Source organism: Thamnophis elegans, chromosome 1, assembly GCF_009769535.1.
Source record: "Thamnophis elegans isolate rThaEle1 chromosome 1, rThaEle1.pri, whole genome shotgun sequence".
NCBI lineage: Eukaryota > Metazoa > Chordata > Lepidosauria > Squamata > Colubridae > Thamnophis > Thamnophis elegans.
Genome location: NC_045541.1, coordinates 75,058,240 through 75,085,198, shown reverse-complemented (window position 1 = coordinate 75,085,198; position 26,959 = coordinate 75,058,240). Strand labels below are relative to the sequence as shown.

Genomic DNA, 26,959 nt, shown 5'->3' with positions numbered 1-26,959 from the left:
AATTTCCAGGAAAGTACATTTGAAAGCAATTCAAAGTGTGCCTGTTGAAATATTTGTGCTATTATGTATCTAAAACGTAGAAAGATTCAATGTAAAAAACAGTGAGGGGTAAGTTTGTTAGTGTGTCCCTTGGCAAAAAGAGACAATTAGCAAACTTTGGAGGTGCAACATGATTCTGTGAGGGACAAAGACTGGACACAACAGTTTTGCACTTCAGCAAGTAAGTGTGGGGAAAAGTTTATTATACACTTTGTGTATAATAGTGTCATAAACTGAAGAACAGGCATGAATTTTCAAATGTTTTGTAATAATACGAAGATGGATTACTGATTGCATTAAGAGCAGAATAGGATGGATGTAAAGCAGTGGTTCTCAACTTGTGGGTCGCGATCCCTTTGGGGGTTGAACGACCCGTTCACAGGGGTTGCCTAAGACCATCGGAAAGCACATATTTTCGATGGTCCTAGGAACCGAGATACGGCTCCTCTATGATTTGGGGTCACCACAACATGAGGAACTGTATTAAAAGGTTGCAGCATTGGGAAGGTTTACTGATGTAAAGCATATGTGAGAATAAATGGAGTATGTAGCATTTAGCAGAGAATAAGGCACAGGTGTCTTTGTAAGTTTAACCCTTTATAACGAGAAAATGTATAAGGAATGCTGAAGGTGATAAGTATATTGGTTGGGGTCTTGATGTAAGTTATTTTTGTACATAGATTATGCCATATTATTGGCTAAATATCTGAAGGATTTGCATGTAAATGTTGGACAAATTGGGCAGTTGGGTGGATGCCACAGGTGTTGTGTTTGTGTGTGGGGAGGGAGGGAGGGAACAACAGGAACAACTTGTGACCTCCTGCCTGCTTCCCAATTGATTTTGTGGAAAGCAGGCAGGGAAGGTTACAAATGATGATCACATGGCACAAGACACTACAAGTGTCCTAACTGTGAACCTGTTGCAAGCAATGATTGTAAAGCATCTGAATGTCAATAACATGACCACGTGAATGCTACAGTAGTCATAAATGTGAGGATCAGTCATCAAGTTACTATTTCGGCTCCACTGAAACTTTGAATCATTGCTAAACAATGTGGTCGTTAAGAGAATAGAAAACTGGCATATAATATGCCCAAAACAGAGAACCAAAAAAAAAATCATTTTACATTGGAGCAGTTGTGGAGAAAGTACTGATAGCACTGAGCAACAAGGATGAAATGACTGCAGAAATAATCCAGAACAGATAACAGTCTTATTTTACAGCAACAGTTTACACTGCTAGTGTCCTGACCACTGCATTTTGCACCAATTGTAGTTACCAGGTTATGTTCGAAGGCACTTCTCCATTGCGTAGGCTACAGAAACCTGGCCTTGTAGTGAGAGACACAAGTGAGGGCTTTGGGGTCCAGTTTAAGATTGCAACTGGTGCATCAGCCTAAAGCCTCCATGAAGGCCACCAGGCCACCTGTTCCTACAGGACCAACTGTCCTGGAGGAGTCTGTTGCATATTCCCCATTTCAGGGGGTGGGATGCCGGTCATTTCCTTTCTCCTCCTTTTGTTCTGTTGCCTCTGCTACTCCCCTCTCAGGCATAGAATCTTTCAGTCTCTAAATAGACATTGTAGGAGAACAGCAGTCTGTTCTTTTCCAATCAGATTTTATTAGAAGTCATGTCCTTTCATGAGCTTTTAATAAAATTTGTTAGTTGCTACCAGAGTTCTGTTTTTTCAGTCCCTAAAGTAATGTACTGAAACTTTATGGGGAAGATATCGGGGTAACTGAAGAAGAAATGGTTTTTTATGAAATAACTAAAACCTAGTTTTTAAAACAGGTAAACATTATGTCTACAAATAAGCTTAGCCCAGTCTTAAATGTATTCCCTAAAAAAAAATCTTAAACATTTGAAAAAGAATATAAACACAAAGTATGATAAACATAAAAAGAATGAAAAATATACAATAATAAAACACGGCAAATAAACAGAGTTTGTGCCATCAAGGGGATTCTAATTAGTCAACAAATTCTCCTGCATATACAATTCTACATCACTGTCTAAAAAAGAATCTAAGCTTTAAACTAAGAAAAAAACCGCAAGGTTAACACTACTAAGAATTATTAAGTATAATAAACGAGGTCAATGTGAGGAATCTCTGTACGTAAATGGACTCATTTGGATGCTCCCTTGCATGGCCAAACCTCTTGCACCCAAAAGTGACTTTGATTGACATGTGTCAAAGCTCTCCCCACTGTCCAAATGGTAGAAGTTTTTGTATCATTTTGTGCCCAGGTAGAGAAGTCCTGGTGGTGCCTAGGATCATACATTTCTCTCTTTCTCTCTTCTCTTTTTTTCTGGGTCATATAATATATGTGGGTATATGATATATGATTTTGTATCTATTTATTTATTTTGTCATGTTTGTATAATGTATATTGGAGGTGGTGACCCTTTGAGAGTTGCATGTCGATAATCTGGCATTGCCTGGGTATTTATTTATAGGGGGAAAATGTCCAGACCAGGGGTGGATTCCAGCAAGCACTACTGCCGGTTCGCTCATATGCACACTTTGCGCATGCACATGCTTGATGTGCGCTGTATGCACATGCACAGTGCAATTAAAATTGTTCTGCACATGCACAGAACTGAAAAACAACATGAGGGCGTTGCTGGCACCACCTGGGGAACTGGTTCGGGGGCATGTCAGGCCTGGGTCACTGTCCGTTCCAGCGACCCAGGCCACCAAACCACTACTAGTTCGGCTGAACCAGTCTGAACTGGTAGGAACCCACCACTGGTCCGCACCAAACTTAATTTCTAATGTTGGATTTTCTCCCTTACCAGAGGGAGCCCCCTTGTGTAACGGCTACTGTGAAGCAGTTACCATGGCAACGCCACTGTGCTGTACAGTAGAAGTCAGTAAGGCAGCATGGCACAAGATGCTGCATCTTAACAGAACACACACCCCGAGGAGTGTAGAGGGTGTCTAACCCCCACAGTACTTTTCTCCAGAGAGTAAGTCATCTGTTCAAGTTTGGTTGAAATTGCTCAAGGTGTTCCAGAGTAATACTGGAACACAGCCACAGCTACAGCTACAGCTACAGCCACAGCCACAGCCACAGCCACAGCCACAGCCACAGCCACAGCCACAGCCACAGCCACAGCTATATAGGCTGGTCTTGTTGTATTCGTGTCTTTTCTCATATAAGATTGAGATTGTCTTAGCAACGTTTCATTGCCAAGACAAAAGACCCGAATACAACAAGACCAGCATACCTACACCCATGAAAATCTGCATATATATATATATATACACACACACACACACACACATACTTACATACATACATACATACATACATACACATACATATGGGGGGGTCTTTTCCTCTCTCACCCCTCTCACCCCTCTCAACTTACACATGAAACATTTTGAAACTAACACCTTAGAGAAATCTGAACACAAACCGAAACTCTGGCTTAGATATGTTGATGACACTTTCGTGATTTGGCCGCACCGAAAAGAAAAACTGAAAACTTCCTCACACATCTCAATAGCCTACACCCCAAAATACAATTCACCATGGAAATAGAAGCAAACAACCAACTTCACTTTCTAATCTACAAAAAACCCAATGGCTCCCTAGGACACACCATCTATTGGAAGAAAACACACACTTAAACGCACAATCCCATCACCACCCTGCACAGATCAACTCTGTAGCCAAGACCCTCATCTCCAGAACCAAACGCCTAGCCGACAAAGATCACCTGAAAACTGAATTACACACTCTCACAAATGTATTAATCTCCAACGGATTCCAAAGAAAAACAATTACCAACTTAATCCAAAGGGAGACTCACCTCAAAAACCAAGGCACAGAACAGGACAACGGCATTGCCCTCCTCCCTTACATCAAAGGCACCACAGATAAAATCAGCAAAATTATCCACAAACACTATATCAAGACAGCCTTCAATACTAACCAAAAAATAGCCAACATCTTAAGAAACCCCAAAGACAAAATCCAGCTAGAAAACCAAGGAGTCTACGAAATACCATGCAAAATCTGCCCTGCCCTGCCACATACATTGGACAAACGAACAGGAGAATAAATGCACTCATTGCAGAACACAAGAACGCAGTAAGAAAAAAAAGAAAAAACTTCCTCCCTTTTCCAGCACCTTAAAGCTACAGGACATGAAATTAATTTTGAAGGAACCAGGTTAATCTCCAAAACAGAACACTTCAAGAAGAGAATAATTATGGAAGCTATCGAAATAGAGAAACACCCCCACAACATGAATAAACATGACAATACCTCCTGCCTACCAGACATCTGGAAACCAGCCCTAGTCAACAAACGAGCCCCACCCACCACCCAGGCCATTGCAACACAAAACAACAATAGACACACAGCCAGCACCATTCAGCACCAATCTACCAATCATGATACAACCACACAACCAATCATTCCACTTACTGAAACAAAGCCAGCACTCCACATATTTATAGAAAGATGGCAGCTCCAATCACACTTAAGCCCAAAACCCAGCCTGAAGATGGCGAGTGAGACCTTGCTGAAACGTTGCCAAGATGATCTCAATCTTACATGGGAAAAGACCTGAATACAACAACACCAGCATACCTACACCCGGGAAAATCTACGTGTGTGTGTGTGTGTGTGTGCGCACACTCACACACACAGACACACACACATATATACACACACACACACATATATATACATACATATTACATACATACACGATAGACAGACAGATAGATAGATATACATTCAAAGTGACAATAAAGTTATTCTAAATTCCCCCTCCCCAAACCCTCATTCAGTCCAAGGGATGTGTTGTGCCATTTGTATTTTTATTTGTTTAGTTGGTTCTTTTAAGTTTAACAATAAGGAGAAAGAAAGAAACAGCCAGTTCAATAGATTCTCTTCTGGTGCTGGTGGAATAAATTGCTCTTCTTTCTTTCTTTCTTTCTTTCTTTCTTTCTTTCTTTCTTTCTTTCTTTCTTTCTTTCTTTCTTTTTCTTTCTTTCTTTTTTCCTTCCTTCCTTCCCTTTTCTTTTCCTGTCTTCCTGTCTTTCTCTTTCTTTCCTTCCTTCCTTTCTTTTGCCCACCACTAATGCTAAAAATCACACACTTGGAAATTGTCTCTGGAGATTCTCAGCTATCCAGGTTGTCCCAAAGGTGCTTTTTCATGAAAATATTTCACTTCTCAACGAAGAAGCTTCTTCACCTCTGACATTCCCCCCCCCCCATCCAGTCAGAACTGAAGAAGCTTCTTGGATGAGAAGCAAAACATCTTCAAAGAAAAACAAAGAAAGTCCAGTTGCCTCTTGAAAAAACACCTTTGGGTCAAATCTGGAAAGTTTTGGCCCACCGTCAACCCAAACCCAGTTGAAAGGGGGGCGAGATTGCAGAATAGCGGGGATGACTTAATCGCTTGTGTGTGCGACTCTGTGGGGGGAGAAAATATAATTAGAGCCGGTGTTTGAGAAAAATGCTGTCATTAACATAATAAACTCATGAAGACCTTATTTTTCACAAGGTTATACATGACCTCTAAAAACTGGAGAATGCGGGCATCGATCCCGCTACCTCTCGCATGCTAAGCGAGCGCTCTACCATTTGAGCTAATTCCCCCTCGCAGCGGAAGGGCTGAACTTGCTTAGAAATGCCATTTTAACTGACCGACAGATTTCTAACTCCTCCCCTATCTATGAAAGAAGTCGTTGTTGTCAGGCAGTTCTAGTTTTTCAATTTTATGACGTTAATTTGGACTCTTATGTTGTCCAATAGGACAGCACGTTCGTTAGTAAACAGCGCCGTGGGAGGAGACACTTCAGCTCTGCCCCCCGTGACTTGCAATTGGACTGAGCCCTAAAACTATTGGCTGCCATTGGTTTATTTTTAAACGGAATGGGACTTAGTAGTTGGGCGATCTGAAAGTCTTTCAAAGTGACGTACAGTTGTTGCTAAGGCGTGACGGTAGGAAGCCGGAGTCACCCATCCGAATACGCTGATTGGGCTAAATGAAGCCGTGACCCCGGCCTTTATCCCTTTGTTACCCAATAGTAAATCGGTTCCCTTATGATCGACTACGCTCTTGAACCAATAGAAAATAGAACGTTTTGCCGCTGTCCAATAGAAAAAAATCCTGCTGGGCGAAGGCGTGATCTGTGGAGGGTTGATTGACAGGAATGGGGGGACGGAGACAGGAGGGTTCGAAGAAGCCGATATGACCGCCATCTTGAAGAGTCGATGATGGTAGGGAGCCGCAGTTTTCCCGCCTGAGTGCGGCAAGGGGGTTGGCTTGCCTGAGCGGGAGACCTCTTCGCTGAAGTGAGGGCTCCGGGAGTTCATCTGCGTTCGGGTAGGAGTTTGCGGCCTCCCTTCCTTCGTAGGCCCAGGGTAGGGGGGAGCGGAGCGGGGCGGGGGTGGCGGCGGAGGCGAGGGTGGCTTGCTTCGTTGAAGAAACGCGTCGGCCGCAGGAAACAGCAGGAAGGCGGTCCTGAAGGAACTGGAGCTGGGAGGCCGGCTCAGCCTTTCCATCGCCACGGCTAGCCCTTCGGCGTCCCGGCGTCTTAGAAGCGCTGGGGGCGGAATGCTGCCCTCTGGCTCATAACTTGGAGCGGCAGCGGCCTAGTGGCCCTGTTTGTTTTGCTTCCTGAGTGCAATCGGAGCCCCCCTCCCCTCCCCGGGCCTTTGATTCTGTGTCGCAGCGGGCCTGCGTCCTTTCTCCCTTTACTGTCGGTGCTGGTGGTGGGAAGCAGAGAACCCCCCCGCCGCCGCTGCCTTGTGGGACGATTAGGGTTTCCATAAAGGGCCCCTTCCCCGACAGAATGGGGAGAAGAGCCTCCAACACGCGTCCGTGCATTCCCACGTAATTCTTGTTTTCTTGCCACCCGCAGGCTTCCCCGGCAGCCCTTTGGTTTCCTTTCCCTGGGAATGTAAGGAACGCCATTCGTGTCCTTTTCTCATCGTTAGATGAATGGAAATTAAAACGATCGTTTGAAACATATATATTTTTTCTTCTTAATTGATATATAAACAGGTCTCGGTCACTTCTGGATTCGAGATTTGAGGGTTCAACTGTTCGTAAAAGTAGAGAGTTAGGCTGGGTTTTAGGTAGTGGATACCTGAAGCCAGGGGTTTTGATTTGTGGTGAGAATAGCTTCAAATTCATTTCTGTTAACAAATAAGAATATGTCCGTTCTACATTAGTGAAGAAGGATCGAAAATGTATTATCCCGTGTGAATAAAGCTACCTCCTGGTTAGTCTGTAATTTTTTCCCATTGCCTTTAAAACATTCACCATTGCCTTAACTTGGGCATAAGGGAACATGTTAACTTCAGCTGGTTTTTTTTAATGATAGTGCTCTCAAATCTTTTGAAGTAATCAGTAATTATTTCTAAAGTGGAGGTGTGGGTCTCTTGCTGCAAAATTGAATCTTAATAGTCTGGGATCTTAATAAAATGCTGCACTGTGTTTATGTTAGTGCTGTTTCAGTTCAACAGCGCTAATATTTAAACTGCATAATCATTTTTAGAGGTGTCTGTGAGTTACTGATAATGTTCTATACAACTTTATTTAGTTTCCACCAAATCTGACAGTGTTGGCATTGGGGGGGGGGGGCTTTCCATCAAGCAATGCATCTAATGGGATTATGAGACCCAAGAAATATGGTTCTCTATCATGGAGCCTGCTCTGCTTAAAAGCTTCTCTCTCTTTCCTGTCCACCAGATTAGGATGGCCCCAATCACATTGACCATTTGTAAGGCTCTTAAAGTCTTCCTGTTCCTACTGGCATAGGGCCCCAATGCTGAATGATTCCATCTCTAGGAAGTGGGATGTTATTTTGGTCAGTATCTTTGGTCACCAATTTATTTGGTCGTTTTGATATGTATTATTATTTTTTTTATTTAGATCCCTCCTAGAGTCACTGGGAGTTGGGCAGCCATAAATCTGAATAAATAAATGTAGCAGGATAAATATAAATTAAATATTTAATACTTGTAGCTTTATGTCTGCCAGGTAGTTTGGATTGTTACAATCAAATTTGATTGATCATGCTGTAATAGATAATACTGCAGGAGTTTTCAAACTAAAGGACAGGAACAGAGTGCGTCACAGTTGTCTGGAAGTTAGTGATCTTCTCCAAGATGCTAGTACTAGACACAACCATATATAATATCTAGATATGACTGATTTCAACAACTTTTGTAGTTTCAGCACTGACCCCTGCCTAATTTTATCTTTTTCCCTTTTCCAAGATGGTTTTCCCTAATATGTTTGTCATGTTATATCTTAATACACAACCCACTGAAAACTTTGCGTTGATATCTTATAACACAATGCCAGCATGTTCTACTGCAGATCTTTCTGGAGTTTATTCCTTGTGTGCTGGACTCCCTACTTAGACTTTTTCAGGGTATGAAGGTAGTTCTCTGTGTTGTGGATGTTATTTGCTTCTCAACTGAGGGATACATCCCCTCATTCAGGTACCTGTCAAATGGGATGCTTATTTCATTATTTATGCATCTGTTATGGGTGAGGTTATCACATAAATTCATTTTCCCATGAGGCCCTCATATAAATTCTGTTAGTTTAGGGGATCATGGCATCACAAAGTTTGAGAATGTCAATTTACTAAATAATATGAGTTGTAACTAAGAAGTATAAACAACTCTAGATATGTGGTAAATTTTAGACTGGATTACTTCCACTCCCAGACTTTAATATGTAATTTTGTATATGCATCCAGCAATATTAGTGTCAGGAAGAATTTGTTTAATTGTTTTTTACTTTTTTAATACCATGTGATGTGCTTAGTTAGTATGAACTATCAATATTTTAAAACCATTGATCCTTTCCTCCTGGCATCTCAAACTTGATTTGTGAAAGTATTAGTCTTCTAGGTTTGAATTCTTAAGTTTTGTTTTTATACATGTGCTATCTGTGATTCTTGCACCTCTCAATTCTGTAAGTAGAATTTAAATTTTTATATTGGCTAGAGTGTCTTTACTATTCTGTGTACTTCTACCACATTGAAAAGATAACATTGCTTTCAAGTCAAGCTCAAGTGCTGTTGTCTTAAAGACATGACCTTGGAAGTTTTGTGGCAACAATACATAAGTAATTTACAGTTGCCTTTTGTGTGAAGTTCCTGTAAATAGGTTAGATCCCGCTTATTTTTTGAGACTAATTGAATTTAGATATCTATATTGCCATTCAGCTTAACTAACTTTAAAATTCTTTTGTCTTTGTGACTTTTTTCAGTTGCTTTGAGAATTCATTTGATTTGTCTTTTTTAAAAAAAACAAACCCTCAAAGCTATTTTTACTGACCTATTTATTGGAAATGGAATATTTTTATTGCTGAGATCTACTGTATGTAGGATGCAAAACATCCAGTAATGAAATTATTTTCTGTGAATCATACAAGATAGGGATTGAGATTGTGATTTTTTTAAAAATTTACAGCTAAGGTTATAATCACAATTAAATTGCTTCCATATTGCTGTTTTAAAAACAATGTAAACTTGCCCATGGATCACCAGCTCAAGTGGAGGGAGTTCTACCTTAAGGTTGTAATCATATATAACTGATAACCTGAAAAGAAGGGCCACTGGATTCAAAAAACTTTTGCTTAGAAATGCAGAGGGGTGAGGACATTTGCCTGGTATTCTTTTTTTCTGAAAGTTACTTGAAATAAAAGGCAGAAGTGTTCTTAAATTTAATGCACATTCTAACAAGTTATGGTGTTTCTCTAATTGCACAAGTGTGAAAAAAAGATCATAGATGTCTTTATTTGCCAAAATTAGTTGGGCAATAAACTAGTCCTACTCTATGGTAATGTCTCTAAAAAAATAGTAATTAGTGATCTAAGCTTTTCTGCTAAATGATACTGGACACTAGAAATCCATGATCAAAATGTTTTTATGCAATATTTTTTCTGAGAAAATATTCTTAATTCAGAATCATCATCTTTGACAGAAGACACTAAATTAAATGAGGCTGCAGTGTTTGAGATAATACTTTTTTGTTTAAAAAGATACCCCCCCCCAAAGTTACTTATCATGCTGCTAGTGAAATTGTAGAGATGAACACATGCTTTTTCTTGATAGGACACACTATAGTATTTGCAATTTGATAAATACATGGGAGAAATGTTCAATTCTTTATGCTTTTTTGATAAAATTCTAGCATAACTGTAAATTCTTTTTAAAATGTTGACAAGAAAGACAGCCTGATGAGATCTAAAATTCATAATTTAGCTTTGTTCTCGATTTTTTATAAAGTTTAAATTATTAAAATGATACTATGATTTTTAAGTTCAAAATAGGATCTGAGATAAATAATAGTTTTAGTGGTCATTTAGATATTTAACAGCATTTTTAGGTGAAAAAGTTGATATAAATTAATTCAGCTTTAGTCAGATGAATTATTGTCTCAGTTTAGATGGAAAACTTCAGCCTAGGCAAACATAACTAGTAGACATGCAGTAATGTAATATGTAGATAAAACTTCAATATTTTTAGAAATTGCTTAGGTAAAAAAAAATAAGCAGAAGGGACTATATTCATTTTTTTTGTTCTTTCTCTTGAGCAGAATGCTGCCCAAAATACATAAGTAGGAATACGTGAAATAAAATTATTTATAAAAAATGTTCCATCTTTGTATCTAGTACTATCTTTTTATGGTTATAAAGTAGATTTTGGAAGAATATGATAGAATGTGCTGGATGATGAGGAAAAAATCTGTAAGTTTTTTATAAGTTCAGGTTATTGATGTAATTTATATATGGTGCTAAACTATAATGGATAAAAAGTGCTCATCATGGTGAGTCAAGAGGACAAATTATAGTTTATGTGTGAATGCAGCCATTGTGAAATAGAAATAATAATGTGTGAGAGAAAAGCCGGTTGCTTTTGATTATTCCTCCTTAAATACCTGTGTTTCCCTAAAAATAAGAACCTGTCTTATTTATTTTTTTGCCACAAAAACGGCACCAGGTCTTATTTTCAGGGTGTGTCGTCCACTGACTCACCTCACTTGCATGCATCACCCCTCTTTTTCGCTATCAGAGGCCTTCAGGAACTTCTTCATCCAGCAAGGCTTTCCTGAAGGCCTCTGCAGTCGATCTGGAGCTCTGCTATTGGCTACAGAGGCCTTCAGGAAAGCCAGCTGCAGCAGAAGAAATGGGCTGAGAAGTGCGAGACGTGGCTGCAACTATCTGAAGGTAAGTAATAGGGCAGCTCCACACACACCATCCCCACCCTAGCTTAATTTTTACCTGTGCACTCTGGATTGGGTGGGGTCTTAATTAGGTCTTAGTTTGGGGGGAGTTATATTGGGTTCATGTGTAAAAATCAAACTAGAACTTACTTTCTGGGTAGGTCATATTTTCAGGGAAGCATGCTACAAAATTTATTTCTCTATAACTGTAATATATTTGCATTTTTAATTTTTTTGTTGCAGGGTGAATATAGAAGTTTGTTCTTGAGTTTAATGAATTTTATATACATACAGTTCTCAGGGTGCAACCATTGTTTAGTGTCTGTTCAAAGTTACCAGTGTATGAAATCAATGGTACGTAGCCATTGCAGGATTTCTATAATCATGTGATCATAATTTCCAACATTCCTTGCCACAAACACTGTCAATGGGAAAGCTGGCAGCAAGTCAGAAATCACAGTCACATGAGATCTTTGCTTAATGACTCATGCTGGAATTGCCATTGCTAAGCAATGTGATCATATGACTTTATGCTTAGCAACGGTAATTCCAGCCCCAGTTGCCATTGTAATTTGAGGACTAAAATTGATGCGCTCGTTCAGTTTGTTTTTGTTAATATATACTAACAGTGTAAACTGAGAAATACAGTTAGTAATATATTAACACAGAGTGTAGAATGTTTAAAAAATAGAATCTCTTCTCAAAATGTATGTGAAGGTCATTTGAAATAAAATAAACAATATTCAAAAGGAAGCTAGCATGGGCCTAAAAGGCAGGGTCTGATAATTTAAGAAACTTCAGTGCCTTAATGCATTAATTAATATGCATTTAAACCAGTCTATTTTGAACACTAGTTGTTTTAAAGGAGAACATAAATAAGATGAATTATTACATAATTTCAAAGTCTATGCAGCAAATGCTATAAGTATTTAAGAACATTTTTTGGATTGGTTGCAAAATGTAAAATCATATCAGATTAATCCATAATAATCTAAGATAAATACAGGCTTAGTCCAAAATATATGATAAAACATTTGCTGAGAAAAGACTATATGGGATGATCTAGGTATATTTATTGAGTTCCACAGAAAAATATATATGAAAAAAACCCAAATTATTAAAAAGAGCTTATTAACTAATAGTGAATGGATTCCTATCAAATAAGCTGAAACCAATTGAATCACATTATGGTATAGCATGTTGTATAAGCCTAATCTAAAAATGATTTTTCTTCTTTTTAAAGGTGTTAAGTTTCACAGTCCCCAGTCTGTAGGCTTGTGTTTATTCTCTTTAATAATTCTGAGCAGTTTCACAAAGGAGGAGGGAGTGCTAATCATTGTACTTCAGTAACATTTTTGGTTAAATTGTCATGTCCTATGCCAGGGATGGTGAACCTTTTTTGCCTTGGGTGCCAAAAGCATGTGTACACACTCTATCACATGCGCTCGTGTGCCAGCCCCCATAATTTAATTCCCCCTGCACCATGCCCCCTGCACATGTGCGTGTGACACACACCATACACCACACGCATGGCTTTCTTGGAGCCAGAGGAGGGGGAAAATGCCTCCCCCAGAGGTCCTCTGGAGGCGGGAAACGGCCTGTTTTCCGACCGTAGGTCCGTTTTCAAGAAACTTAAGACTTAAATCAGTTGTTCTAGGTTGCAGGGTAGAAAACAGTAAACACATAAACTAACTCGATGGAACACTTAAAAAGAATAGTGAAAAACCTATCCCTGGTGTATAGTCCATTGCAGATACCTTCACGTGCCCCATTTTCTGCCTCCATGCATCCGGTTTTCGGTCCATTCCAGGCACCGCCTATCACCACCAGAGGCCGAAAATGGGGCACACATAGGTGTTGATTGGCGGCAGCAATCCCCACAGCCTTGAACAGCTGATCATCGGAATTCCAGGAGACCTATCCAACCACCAATCATCTGTTCATGCTAAATCAGGCTGTGCTGACGCTGACCTTGCTGTTTGCTGCAAGGAGGCAGATTGCTGGGAGGCATATATTTTTTCTTGTTTTCGTCCCCCAAAGCTCGGTTTGTCTTATAGTCCAGAGCATCTTATAGTCCAGAGCATCTTATAGTCCAAAAATACGGTATATTGGTTATTCCCAATAATACTACATTTCTGTAATGATGGAGAATATTTTGTGCCCTTCTCAAGATGTAATTGAGCTTTTGAAGTATCTTCCTTAAAAAGAGTCATAGTCATGTTTGCCATATTTTTTGTGTATGTTGGCAACCACAAAATGTTTTGACAAAACTGAATTTTAGAGTTAGCAGAATTAGGCTTTTGTTACACATTCTTCTTTGAAATGCTTTCCAAGTTATTTTTGTTCAGATTATCACTGCTATTTATGGCACTGAATAATATTTGTGTGTTCAATTTTTTTGTACGTTCCTCAGATTCTTCCAAAGTAATTAAAAAGTAAACCTATAACGTTTTATTCAGTTAGAAGTGTTATAGCAATATAATCTTTAGCAGTTTACTCATTTAGAAGTATTGTGCAAACCTTTTTCATTAAAACCCATGTACTATCACATCAATGAGTGTGAAGTCATTCTCTTGAATGAGAGTTTTTTTGTTTTTTGTTTTGCTGGAAATGGGCAAAAAAGTGGCTAATTATGCTCATGTAACTGCAAGACACTGAAGAAAGCTATAAAGGCAAGCTGAATGCCTAGCACTCGAAATGTGGCCACATGACTGAGGATGTGTGGCATGACATTTTACAGAGGGCATGCATCCTTAACATGCTGTAAACTACCTGTTCTTAACAGTTGTTAAACAATCAGTCATAAGTTGAGGACTACTTGTATTGTGATTTGTAATAGTGTTGCTAGAATAGTCACGATAGAAATTGCATCTGAACCTATTAAGGGTTTGGTCTTTGGGTCTGTTATATGATCCGTTATGAAATGTTTACTAATTTTAAATCACACTGAAGCCTATTTCTAAAAGCCAAAAGTTTATTATCTGCAATGGACTATATACCAGGGATAGGTTTTTCACTGTTCTTTTTAAATTTTCCATCCAGTTAAAGTTTATGTGTTTACTATTTTCTACCTTCATCATTTACAGTGGCTTGACCCCAAATTATTAGCACAGTTATTTATCGATGTTATTTCCAATCCAAAATAATTTAGCCACCAATAAATTTATTAGCCATTACAGTATATTGCTACTAAAATCTTTGTTTTAATCAATAGTTATAATGAAAAAAGTGTGGTCTAACCAGAAAGCTTTTCTTTTCATTTTAAAAGGTAAAAGTTGTAATTAATTACAATCTGGCATGCTTTAATATTTACAGTTATCTATTTATATAATTATGTTAAATGAATGTGATATGTGTGTGTGTGTGTATAAATAAATAAAACAGCCAACATCTTAAGAAACCCCAAAGACAAGATCCAGCTAGAAAACCAAGGAGTCTATGAAATACCATGCAAAATCTGCCCAGCCACATATATTGGACAAACTAATAGGAGAATAAATGCACGCATCGCAGAACACAAGAATGCAGTCAGAAAAGAAGAAAAAACTTCCTCCCTTTTCCAGCACCTTAAAGCAACAGGACATGAAATTGATTTTGAAGGAACCAAATTACTCTCCCAAACTGAACATTTCAACAAGAGAATAATTATGGAAGCTATCGAAATAGAGAAACACTGCCACAAAATGAATAAACAAGATGATACCTCCCGCCTACCAGACATCTGGAAACTAGCCCTAGTCAATAAATGACTCCCAGCCACAAAAACCGACACAGGACCCAGAACAACACGACACCATCACCAGTCACCCTCACCAAATATCAATTCTATCAACCAATCAAAATGTGACAACACAGCCAACTAATCCGTTTAAAGCAACAAAGCCAACATTCCACACACCCCACCTATATTTATAGAAAAACGGCTTTATTTATTTATCAGCATAAATATAACAAATGTAACAAAAAAGGCAACAGTAAAAAATATTGGGTTTCTGTCTGGATGGTCTCTTGTGACGAGCCTAATGACAGAGAGTGGAAGTGTGACCTTCCTCCCATTCTTGGGCATACCAGGGGTTGTGACTTTAAGTATATATATATATATATATACACACACACATACACATACACATACATACATACATATACATATACATACATACATACATACATATATCACACATCAAAATTAAAACCATGCTTCCAAAATTTTTCATAAATGTATTTAATCACTTTATTTTATATGTTGCATTGAAAGGACACTTTCACTATCAGATTTGCAGCCTACATCAGATCAAATTGAAGCAGCATTAGTAAAATATGTTATTGGTCATTCACTGAAGCGGCATTAGTAAATATGTTAATGTTCTAAACCAAACAAGTCTGAGAATTGCAAATTTTAGTTTTGTAAAAGTGTGTTGAAGATTTAGATATCTTTTTAGAACAACATTTCCCAGTTCTTTGGCAAATAGCTATGGAAACCGATCTGTTTTGAATGTCTTGCATATTAAAATTCATGTTATTTCTCAAAAATTCAGAATGAAATATATTGATAATCCAATAATACATATTCTGTATTATTCACATTAACATGTAGTTCACTGTCATTGTTTACTCATTAACTTTTTTAACCTTCCTAGACTATTCATCTCTGAAATAGCTGTGTTTCAGTCCACAGCTAGAACAAGCACCCATTTCATTCCAAAAACAGACCAAAACATCAGAAAATTTCCATGCACAGAAAGTATTGCATATCTCTAGCTGAGTAGAATATACAAGTTGTGTGTATATCTGATAATCATTATATTTGCTAAATGTTTTTAAACTTGAACTTTATAGACATGTTACATGTAACTAAGCGCTAACAAAATAAAACAAATCTAATTTACCTTTTATCTATTTCATAATAGATAAAATATATAATCTTTATAGAACTACCATGTTAGATTTTCTTCCTTAAAAACACAAACCTTTTGGTGTTTATACATACTCTATATTTGAAAAATAATGAGAATATGAGAAAGCCTTTGGATGAAACTCTAGATCATTATGCTGTTCTCATTGTGTCTAAGAAGATATTTAAGAAAGTTAGAAGTAGGTCACAAGTACAATAGCAGTCATATAGCCTTCAGTAAGGGCTATAATTTGAAGTTGCTGTTGCTACTAACCATCAATAATTCTGATTTTCATCAACTTATCAAATCCACTTACCGCTCTCCTTTGGTGGAATGATCTTTTAATAAATTCCTTTTTTTACAATATGCACTGTATGTTATTTATGTCATGAATGTCCCAATTCAGTTTCATTGATAATCTTAGATTTCAATATTATGAACACAGATTTTTTTAAAATCTTCACTCAGAATATTTCTATCACATCCTATTAATTTTTGTACTAAAAACTCAAAATATTTACCATTCATGAATGAGAGCTGCTTCACCCCCTAATAATTAGGATTTTATAATCTATAAATTGATTGAATGTTTCATTGCATGCCATCAAGTAGATATCAACTCTAAGCAACCACATACATTTTCTGTCCCTAAGCTGGTTCTTCAGTTATTCCAATGATAGCTAGTGACTACTTTAATTGAACCTGTCCATCTTGCTCCCGGTCTCTTCTTTTTCCTTCACCTTTTCCAACATTAGAGCCATTTCCAGAGAGCTAGATCCTCACATAGCATGTCTAAAATAGGACAACTGGTAATTTAAGCCTCAAGCAAGAACTCTGGGTTGTTTTGTTCAGTGATCCATTTGTTTTCTTGGCTATCCAACACAAAGTTCAAAAGTGTCAGTACTCTTCCTACCTTATTTTTTTCAGAGTCCAACTTTCACTTCTGTAGAATGTCACAGGTTTGCACAATTCTGATCTTTGCACTCATTTCCGGATCTAGCTCTCTGGAGCTAGTCTATTTCATCATATTCTGCCTGCACTATGGGTTCATGATCTAAGTTTCTCATGAGGACAAAATATATATTCTGAGATTCCCATTTTTCTGAACACTTTTCTCATGTATGACATAATTGAAAAACTAAAGACTGATTCATTGATTATACAAAGGTCATTGAAGGCTTTATCTAATTGGTGAAGTACAGATTGATTTCTTATTAATAATCTTGATTTTCTCAGTTACCTAGTGTGCATCAGTAAAAATGTCTCATCTCCCCCCTCGATTGGTATTTTTCAAATTTCATGGGAAAAAAGCACATGTAAAAAGAAAATAAAACAGGCTGCTATATATTTTTATAAATCTATAACATGTGGCCATTGATAAGTCTATATATTTATCTTTTTGGTTTCTAATAGAATTGGCTAATTAAATTTTATATTGATGTAATTAAATTGTTTTTGTTTTGTTTTTGTAGGAAGAAACCTGCTGCATCTTAACCTAATTCAGTCTCTAATCTGCTAATACTGTAGACTGAAAGATTTTGCTGTTGCCAGGATACCTTGTAATGGGCAAAGAGCTAAGAAGACTAGATTTTTTTTTCCTTTATAAACTTTTCTTTTAACAGGTAAGAAATTTTGCATATTTTTGCCTCTGGAGGGTTATGTAAAAATATATATGTCTGATTTTCAAAGTATTGGCTAAACCCTTTATGTTCCAGAAATTTGATTGACTTAAATGCTCTTTTTCTTTCAGTATTTTTTCATTAAATTATAAAGGTTTCCCCCCCCCCCCAACCCCCTTGGTAGTTTTTTTTTATTTAAAGATTTTAGTTACGTACAGGTGAAACTCAAAAAATTAGAATATCGTGCAAAAGTTCATTTATTTCAGTAATGCAACTTAAAAGGTGAAACTAATATATGAGATAGACTCATTACATGCAAAGCAAGATAGTTCAAGCCGTGATTTGTCATAATTGTGATGATTATGGATTACAGCTCATGAAAACCCCAAATCCACAATCTCAGAAAATTATAATATTGTGAAAAGGTGCAATATTCTAGGCTCAAAGTGTCCCACTCTAATTAGCTAATTAAGCCATAACACCTGCAAAGGGATCCTGAGTCTTTAAATGGTCTCTCAGTTTGGTTCAGTAGGAATTACAATCATGGGAAAGACTGCTGATCTGACAGTTGTGCAGAAAACCATCATTGACACCATCCAGAAGGAGGGAAATTCTCAAAAGGTAATTGCAAAAGAAGTTGGATGTTCCCAAGGTGCTGTATCAAAGCACATTAATAGAAAGTTATGTGGAAGGGAAAAGTGTGGAAGAAAAAAGTGCACAAGCAGCAGGGATGACCGCAGCCTGGAGAGGATTGTCAGGAAAAGGCCACTCAAAAGTGATGGGGACTTTCACAAGGATTCAAGAGTCACCACACACAGACAGATCCTGGACATGGGCTTCAAATGTCGTATTCCTCTTGTCAAGCTGCTCCCGAACATCAACCAACGTCAGAAGCATCTTACCTGGGCTAAAGAAAAACAGACCTGGTCTGTTGCTCATTGGTCCAAAGTCTTCCTTTCTGATGAGAGCAAGTTTTGCATCTCATTTGGAAACCAAGGACCCAGAGTATGGAGGAAGACTGGAGAGGCACACACTGCAAGATGCTTGAAGTCCAGTGTGAAGTTTCCACAGTCTGTGTTGATTTGTGGAGCTATGTCATCTGCTGGTGTTGGTTCACTGTGCTTCATTAAGTCCAGGGTCAACGCAGCCGTCTACCAGGAGATTTTGGAGCACTTCATGCTTCCTTCTGCAGACGAGCTTTATGGGGATGCTGACTTAATTTTCCAGCAGGACCTGGCACCTGCCCACACTGCCAAAAGCACCAAAACCTGGTTCAATGACCGTGAGATTACTGTGCTTCATTGGCCAGCAAACTCGCCTGACCTGAACCCCATAGAGAATCTATGGGGCATTGCCAAGAGAAAGGTGAGAGACATGAGACCGAACAATGCAGAAGAGCTGAAGGCCACTATTGAAGCATCCTGGTCTTACATAACACCTCAGTAGTGCCACAGGCTGATAACTTTCATGCCACGCCGCAATGAGGCATCATTGCTGCAAAAGGTGCCCAAACCAAGTACTGAGTACATATGCATGCTTATACTTTTCAGAAGTCCGATATTGTTCTATGTGCAATCCTTGTTTTATTGATTGCATGTAATATTCTAATTTTATGAGATTGTGGATTTGGGGTTTTCATGAGCTGTAAGCCATAATCATCACAATTATGACAAATCACGGCTTGAACTATCTTGTTTTGCATGTAATGAGTCTATCTCATATATTAGTTTCACCTTTTAAGTTGCATTACTGAAATAAATGAACTTTTGCACGATATTCTAATTTTTCGAGTTTCACCTGTATACAAATCTCTACACAAATCTGCCTGTATTGCTAATAATTGAAATTCACGTGCAGATTAACTTTACATTTATTTAAGAAGCTGGATTTAAGTTGCAGTCTTATTGGTTTGGTCCAGAAATGGTGTATTCTCTGATATGGCCGCTACAGTTAAAGAATATTCATGGAACAGAAAAACGTTTTTTCAAAACAAAACCAACTTATACTGAATACTCCATTTGAATGTTTTGAATGGGTTAGATCAGTGATGGCAAACCTTTTTCTTATGGCATGCCAAAATTGTTTTTGCGCGCTATGGCGTGGGCACGCATGCCCCCGCCAATTCAATCCTCTCCACCTACCTGCGCATGCAACCCCTCACCCCAGGCTCCGGAGGCTTTCCTGAAGCCTGGGGAGGGTGAAAAACAGTCCCAATGGGTCTCTGGAAGGCCAGGGGAGGCCATTTTCGCCCTCCCCAGGCTTCAGGAAAAGCCTCTGGAGGTTGGGGAGGGCGAAAAATGGTCCCAACAGGCCAACCGGAAGTTCAGGAACAAGTTCGGGAAATGTTCTGTACATTGATTATTCAAAAAAATATTGGCCTCTTTTGCTTGTCAAAAGCATGATACATTGAGAATGCAAGGAACTAGGCAATCTCCCTGCCTTGGATATATCATTACTAAAAACATTCCTCTTAAAAGTTGACTTCAAGACTAATAAAACTTATGCTGTGCTCCTATCCAGTTGCATATGCTTGCCAGCACATAGTGTCTTTAGTATCCAGAGAGATCCAGCTGGCAATATATGTTCCAGTTCTCAGTTGGTCTGTCAAAGCTGTGCCTTTCTAGGATCTTATTTGCTGTATATGGTAACCATGGCCTTTCCCAAAGACATGGTTTTGAGAAGAACTTGGCTTAGTGTGTCTTCTCAACATTCAAGCACTGAAGGCTTTGGAGATACGTTTCTATTTCTGCAGCCCAAAGGAACCAAACAGTTGTCACCTTTTTTTAAACTGGTTGCACAAGAGAAAGTATATGACGCTGTACCAAATTGTATCACGTCAGGATAGTGTGCAGTATTTATTGTTGAACACCTTCACGCTTTCACACTGTAGCAGAAATATGCATTTCAGTTGTCAAGGTTGAAAGGGTGCACAAGGGGATTCTGTAATGAGGGATGGAAGAGACGCAAGATATTTTACATATTGAATATAATGACTAGTTGTTGAAACCATCATTTGGGCAAAAGCACATGTAACTTTCAGTAATATTGAATCACTTGCTATTTGCTTATGGATAACTGCTACAATTGCTATGGCAGCTTCCTCTTTTTCAGAAAGGATGCTTTTATCTTTTTGATAGTTAGAAATAGTTAGAAACACAGTTTGCCTAATATTGCCAACATTTTCAGAGACATTTTGGTAAAGCCCAGGACCTGATACCCCAAGTGTTTTTGTGTTCTTGCCTCTGCTGACCTTTTTGGGTCATTCTGGGACCTTGCTTCTGCTGATACACATCTTAGAGTTGGATTTAGGCAATGTAACACAAATCCTTACTCAAAGTGTTAAGGTTACAATACTAGTCTCAGGACCTCTTTAACCTAGTATCTGCTGGTTGTATGGGGGGTCACCATTGGTCTTGAGCTGCATTTCACTCCCTGGATCGATAAAACAAGACCTGGCATTGCTACCTCCTATGGAAATGAAAGATAGCCTGTCCTAGTATTAGTGATTTTTTTCATATGGTGGCAGTTGGTATCACAGCTGCTGCAACAGCAGCAAAATAACCATATGAAACTTAAGCCTGCTGCATGTATATCTTTCTTAATATATCTTTGTCCCTCTGCCTCCCACCCTTCATGATTTTATTGTTATTTTTTTTGTTTTGTTTTTTTAGTTAGGAAATAGGGAACCTTTAAAGATGTTGGGAAAACTATGAAAGAAAAAAATGTAGAGCATCCAAATACTTGAGCCAATGTAAAACATGCCTTTGTTTTGAGTTAAGGAAAAAATTTAGAAACACTCAAAATGATTTTTCTGCACACAAAAAAAAGACATTTTGAGCTGGAACCCTTTGTATGTTCTTGTTAGCTCAGTTTTGGGTTGGAAGCTGAAGCATTGGATTATTGGGAAATAATTTAAAATTAAATCAGGTGCTTGTTCACTGTGCTAAATCTTATTAAATATTTAATTTCTTCTTTCAAAAAATGTGCTTTAATTGAAATATGCCTGGTGACATAAGCTATAAAGATAAAGAAAAAAAGAAAGAAAAAACTATTACAAACTGCTGCCCCATGAAAACTTTTCTATGAAAATTATATAGTCGATTACATAAATCAAGTATATCAAGTATATAATCCAGGATTATGTTGAAGTGGTGAAATGAGAATATTCAAACTGATGTTACTTAAACTATTTGAACAGTTTGTTTTGTGAAACCTTCGAAAATACAACTGGATCTTATTTTCTTTTGACCCTCGAAAAAACAGCTAGGTCTTCTTTTCGAGAGGTGTCTTAATTTTCCCCCCACGCACCTCGCCTGGTCACCGGGCTGCTTCTTTCATGGCTGAAAAGAGCAAGCAACACAACCCATGCACCTTGCGCACCTTTGCGTACCTGTAATGGTCACTTCAGCTACTGATAGCTGTCCACTTGAAAAAGCCTGCCGTCTACTCCGACAAGCCTGGCCGTGCATGCGCTTAAATAGGATCAAATTTTGGGGGTAGGGTTTAATTTTGACACATGCTCACAAAACAGTGCTGGACCTTCTTTTTGGGGTGGGTCATGTTTTAGGAGAAACATGGTATAATCTTTGATATTTAGTCAGTTCACTTATCAATGTTTGTTTCTAGGTTATGGAAGTGTGCTTATAATTTAAATCCTGTCTTGATGTGGGTGCTGCTTATTGTTGAGGTGACATGGTACTTGCATAAGTTACAAGGGCACTGAAAAAAAGTGACTTATGACCATTTTTCAAACTTATGACCATTCCAACATCCCCCATGGTCATGTGATTTACATTCAGATGCTTGACAACTGATTTACATTTATCACATTTGCAGTGTCTCTTGATCATGCGATCCCCTTTTGCCACCTTCTGACAAGCAAAACCAGATACATTTAACAACTGGGTTACTAATTTAATAACTGCCGTGATTCACTTAACAAATGTGGCAAGAAAAGACATAAAATGGGGCAAAACTCACTTAACAAATTTCTCACAGGAACATACATTTTGGACTCAATTGTGGGCATAGGTTGAGAACTACATCTACATGAAAAGATGATCTTGTAATAGCGTTGTCTCTGGTTACTCAGAATTTTTGATTTAATGTATATATTCTAAATAAATGCTTCTATAAATGACTTCAATTCTGGAATAATAGTTTTTACAGATCTCACTGTATACATTTGATTTAAATAAATATTAAATATATTCACTGATAATGCCCCTTTCAGAGCTACTACAATGTTTTAGACTTCGTGTCAGGGCATTTTCCAGAAACAGTTTCTCACATTCTGAAAGTAAAAATAAATAACCAGAATTTAGTGGAAAGTATTCTGGTCTGCAAAGGATACTTGCTTGCCCAAAGTTAAGAGTGGGATTTGAAAAAAACGTTTTAAAAAAAGTTTTCCAGAAACAGGGAAGCACAAGTTTAGCTGTATCCCTGTCTTACTTGAGTTTATTAGTTGATTCCAGACTCATCCAGGATAACTACTGCCTTACTTACTTTAAGAAGAATGTAAAGAAAGTTGTTGATACTGACTTAATGGTGGTACTATACCTAATTGCCAGATTTCTCATGGGTTTTATGGCAATCGGGAGTGGATGGAGGGTTTTCTTCCTCCTGTCATGCTCAAACAAATCTTTGGATAAACTCATGCATCCAGACACGTATATATTTTTACAATTCATCAGATTGTTTGAAAATAGAATTTCTATTGGTGATCCTGGAATTCAAAATACCTTGTTTTTGTGTTGAGGAAAAGTAAGATATTTCCCATACACCAACAAGCAGGCTATGATCTTTCCAGTGTCCTAAATAACACTACCTCAACCTATTGAGTACTTTGCCTTGGAATGAAAACACTTTAGTTTGCCTGATTATTCCAAGGCTATCCCTATACATGTCGTCCTCAACTTGCAACTATTTGTTAGTAAAATTTTTCATTAAAAAATTCTTGTTTATATTTTGGTGCATATATCGCTATCAAAAGTATTTGTTTATAGTTCATTGGTACCTCCACTGTCAAAATTCTCCCCTCTTCATCTGTAAAATTTGTCTTGCTTTTATTGTTTCTTTAATATATAGAATCACATCTTTTTTCTTTTGTTGTGATAATGAGAAGTAGTGTTTCCCAATTTTGGGATATTCCAATAATTTATTTTGTTGTTTTTTTATTTGAACGTCTTGAAGACAAATGAAATCTAATTTTAATTTTCCTAATTTGTTGAAAGTCCTTTTCCTTTCCTTTTCATAGGGTTATCATAGCATTATCAATAAAGCAGATACTTTATTTTGTCAATATTCCATACGAAATGTTTACAATCAATATAATTTTTGAAGTAATATGCTATTCTATGATTTTGTCTATATATTTTTTCCTCAGTGTATAAATAGTCAAGGGATTTTTTTTCCTTGTAGAAATTGTTTTACAGTTTATATTCAAAACATTTTCTTCAGTGAATATTTAGCTAATAGTAAGACCATCTTAGTAATTTAAAAGCTTTCTTCTGCAACCTCTTTTTAGTTATTGACAGTGGTATTTCAGATAATACATTGCCTTTGCAAAAGAATGCACAATATATTTGCTGATCTTCAGATATCATTTCAGGAGATGCTTTTTAGTACAGTTGCTTAAAATATTTAATCATTAATGGATATTGATTGCACAGCGCTCTGATGTTGCTGATATTATAGAACCCATAATTGGAGGGTTTTTAGGTCAAGAATATTGGAAAATTACTTGTTTTCATTAAACATATTGAACGTTGTACTTGTTGATCCTTGCAGTGGTAGTTTGGCATACAATAATGTTTTTTGCCCTTGGAGCATTTCAATACATACTTCATCAAGGGTGTTTTGTCAACAATATTGACCTTAGCCCAGGTTATAGTATGGAAATGCTTCTTAGATTTTTCATAACCATTTTGCTGAAGGGAGAATGTAATAACCTGCCATGTAAATTCTGTACTCCAGCCTCTACTAATGGATGAAGATATTTATTTATTCATTCATCATTCCATCCACACATTTAAAGACCCCTTGACTCCTTAGCAGTCCTGCACAGTTTACAAATAAAAAGGAGAAAAGGGATCCTGTGTAATGGGGGTGGGGGATACTGGGCTGTTTTAACAACACAGCATTCTGTTTCTAGAAAAACCACCTGTTCTCCATTGTGGTGAAGATAGGATCCAGAAATGGGTTGACCTTGTCTACTCACTGATTGGACTGAGTCTGTCAAAGCTGTTGAGACACTCCTCTGTTTCTAGGGCTTCCCAGCTTTCGACTCAGTCCCTCAGCAAGGGTAGACATGTCATTCCTTATTCCTTCCAAATTTCCTTCTATTTCTTCAAATCTTCCTGATGACTATTGCAGAATTAACCAAGACTTAAATTTGTGAGTAGATCATTTAGTGACCCACCTGGACAGATAGAATCACTGAATCCCATTCAGCGGCTAGATCCTAGGCTCTAGCCACTAGAGGAGTGACAGCCAAGGCCAGTGTGCACAAGCTGGTATCCTCTCCATTTGCACCGACAGCTCCAGCAGTGGCAAAGATTGTCTCAGAAAGGGGCTTGATGCCCCCTAACAGTGCTAGACTTTCATGTGCCAATCTTTACAGAGCCTCACGCTCTAATTACAGCCGCCAGCTCTTAAACAATTCCCTGATCTAGCTGGAGCTCCATGCGTCTTGGTATCATCTCCATGGGCAGGAGCTTTGCGCCCCACATGGAGATGGATAACCTGTCACAACAAAGAGCGGGGCAGTGAGCGGGCAACCATCAGCCTCAACAGGGCTTCACTGCTATTAGCGAGTGAAATGCACAGCCTGCCATTCTACGAGTCTCCTCACACCTCAAACTTTTAATGGCTCAAAAGAGCTAGGGCTCAAAGTGACAGCACTTTTAGCGAGGCAGATGGCTAGACTCCACTTTCCTACTCAGCAGTCAAGCCTGCTGCAAAAAGCGATCCCATCTATCACCAGGAAGTGCTGAAGCCATCTGCACGGCAGGGGTTAAAAAGGCTGCTTGTCAGGGAGTCAAAATGGAGGGCGCAGCAGCAGTTACTCGCAGCGAGAGAGATCAGGCTGACAAAGAGCACACTATAACATCATTGCTGGTAGCTGCCTTGGCACCTACAATGCAGCCCTCTACTTCAACGGGGCATAAAAGCAACGCTAAAAATGCAAATAAGCAGGAAAAGCCATTTAAGACCTCCAAGTCTGCCTCAAAATTTGAAAAGAAGGGATAAGACCTTGGACTGCCTTTGCTCTCAGGCTGGCAACCAAAGGTTCAAGGCTCCCTTATGAGAGGCGAGTCAGGCTCTTCCTATGCCAGGCACTCAATGACTGTCACCAGGGGGAGCTGAAGAGCAGATTTCTCCCTTAAGCCCTGTTTTCCCTGTCAACACCAGACTATGGGGATCAGCGTCAGATTTGAATACTTCATCTGACATCATAGACCAGCCTCATTCTTAGGTCAGGGCGGCTCCAGTAGCCACTTTTACCCCAACAGCTGCGGGTCTTCACCCAGAATTGCAGACAGACCCAATGACAACCTAATTTGCACGACATTGTTGCCAATGCAATTAGACAGGGCATTGGAGCTGGGCTACAACACCAGTCCAGACGAGCCTCCTTGGCGGCCTCTGAGCTGCACCTAGAGCATGCAGATATTTTAGCAGACCCTGAGGCTTACTCACCCACCCCCTCACAGCGTAACCAGTTTCCACCCTCTGAAGAGGGAGAAATAAGAGAAGCAGACTTGTCAGATGATGAGGGCATGATCACAGAACAGCCCACCTTCACTGAATTGTTCCAACTCGTCACATTCAAGTCACTTCTTTTTAAGGCTGAGAACTCAGTTAAACTGTGCCAAAATTGCTGACCTGATACCAGAGACCCTAACCACCACAGCAGACCCGCTCTTCTCAGAGCACAGTATGGAGGCGGAGACAATTCCAGCGCCTAGACTCTTCATTGATGTGGTCCAAAGGTAGTGGGCCTCAACTGCTTCCAGTCCTATGCCATCTCTGCTAACAGGCGTTTTACAATGTGAGTCCTGAGCTTGCCCAGTCACTTCAATTACCTATTGTGGACACACTGGTGGCGGCCCTCTACATGTCATCCACCACGCCTGATGTATCTGAAGAATCTTTGAAATTGGAGAACAGACAGGAGGATCTAATTCTACA

The 26,959-nt window shown here is 38.6% G+C and overlaps 1 protein-coding gene and 1 non-coding gene across 8 annotated transcripts in view; one reads left to right on the top strand and one right to left on the bottom strand.

Moving 5' to 3' along the window:
- Window positions 1-5,588: 5,588 nt before the first annotated feature.
- On the bottom strand, window positions 5,589-5,661 carry TRNAA-AGC. The gene has a single exon. It is a non-coding gene; the product is annotated as a tRNA-Ala (tRNA).
- Window positions 5,662-6,221: 560 nt separating this feature from the next.
- Window positions 6,222-26,959, top strand: part of PPP6R3 (protein phosphatase 6 regulatory subunit 3) — a 60,717-nt gene continuing 39,979 nt past the window's right edge. For 4 of the 7 annotated variants that reach the window (XM_032220969.1, XM_032220988.1, XM_032220978.1 and 1 more), the window contains exons 1-2: window positions 6,222-6,391; window positions 17,621-17,770. The gene's annotated coding sequence lies outside the window, so the exon portion shown is untranslated. Of the gene's footprint in view, window positions 6,392-7,712; window positions 7,881-11,141; window positions 11,611-17,620; window positions 17,771-26,959 lie in introns of those variants that run through there. The other 3 variants (XM_032220951.1, XM_032220943.1, XM_032220959.1) reach the window with 3 other exon arrangements.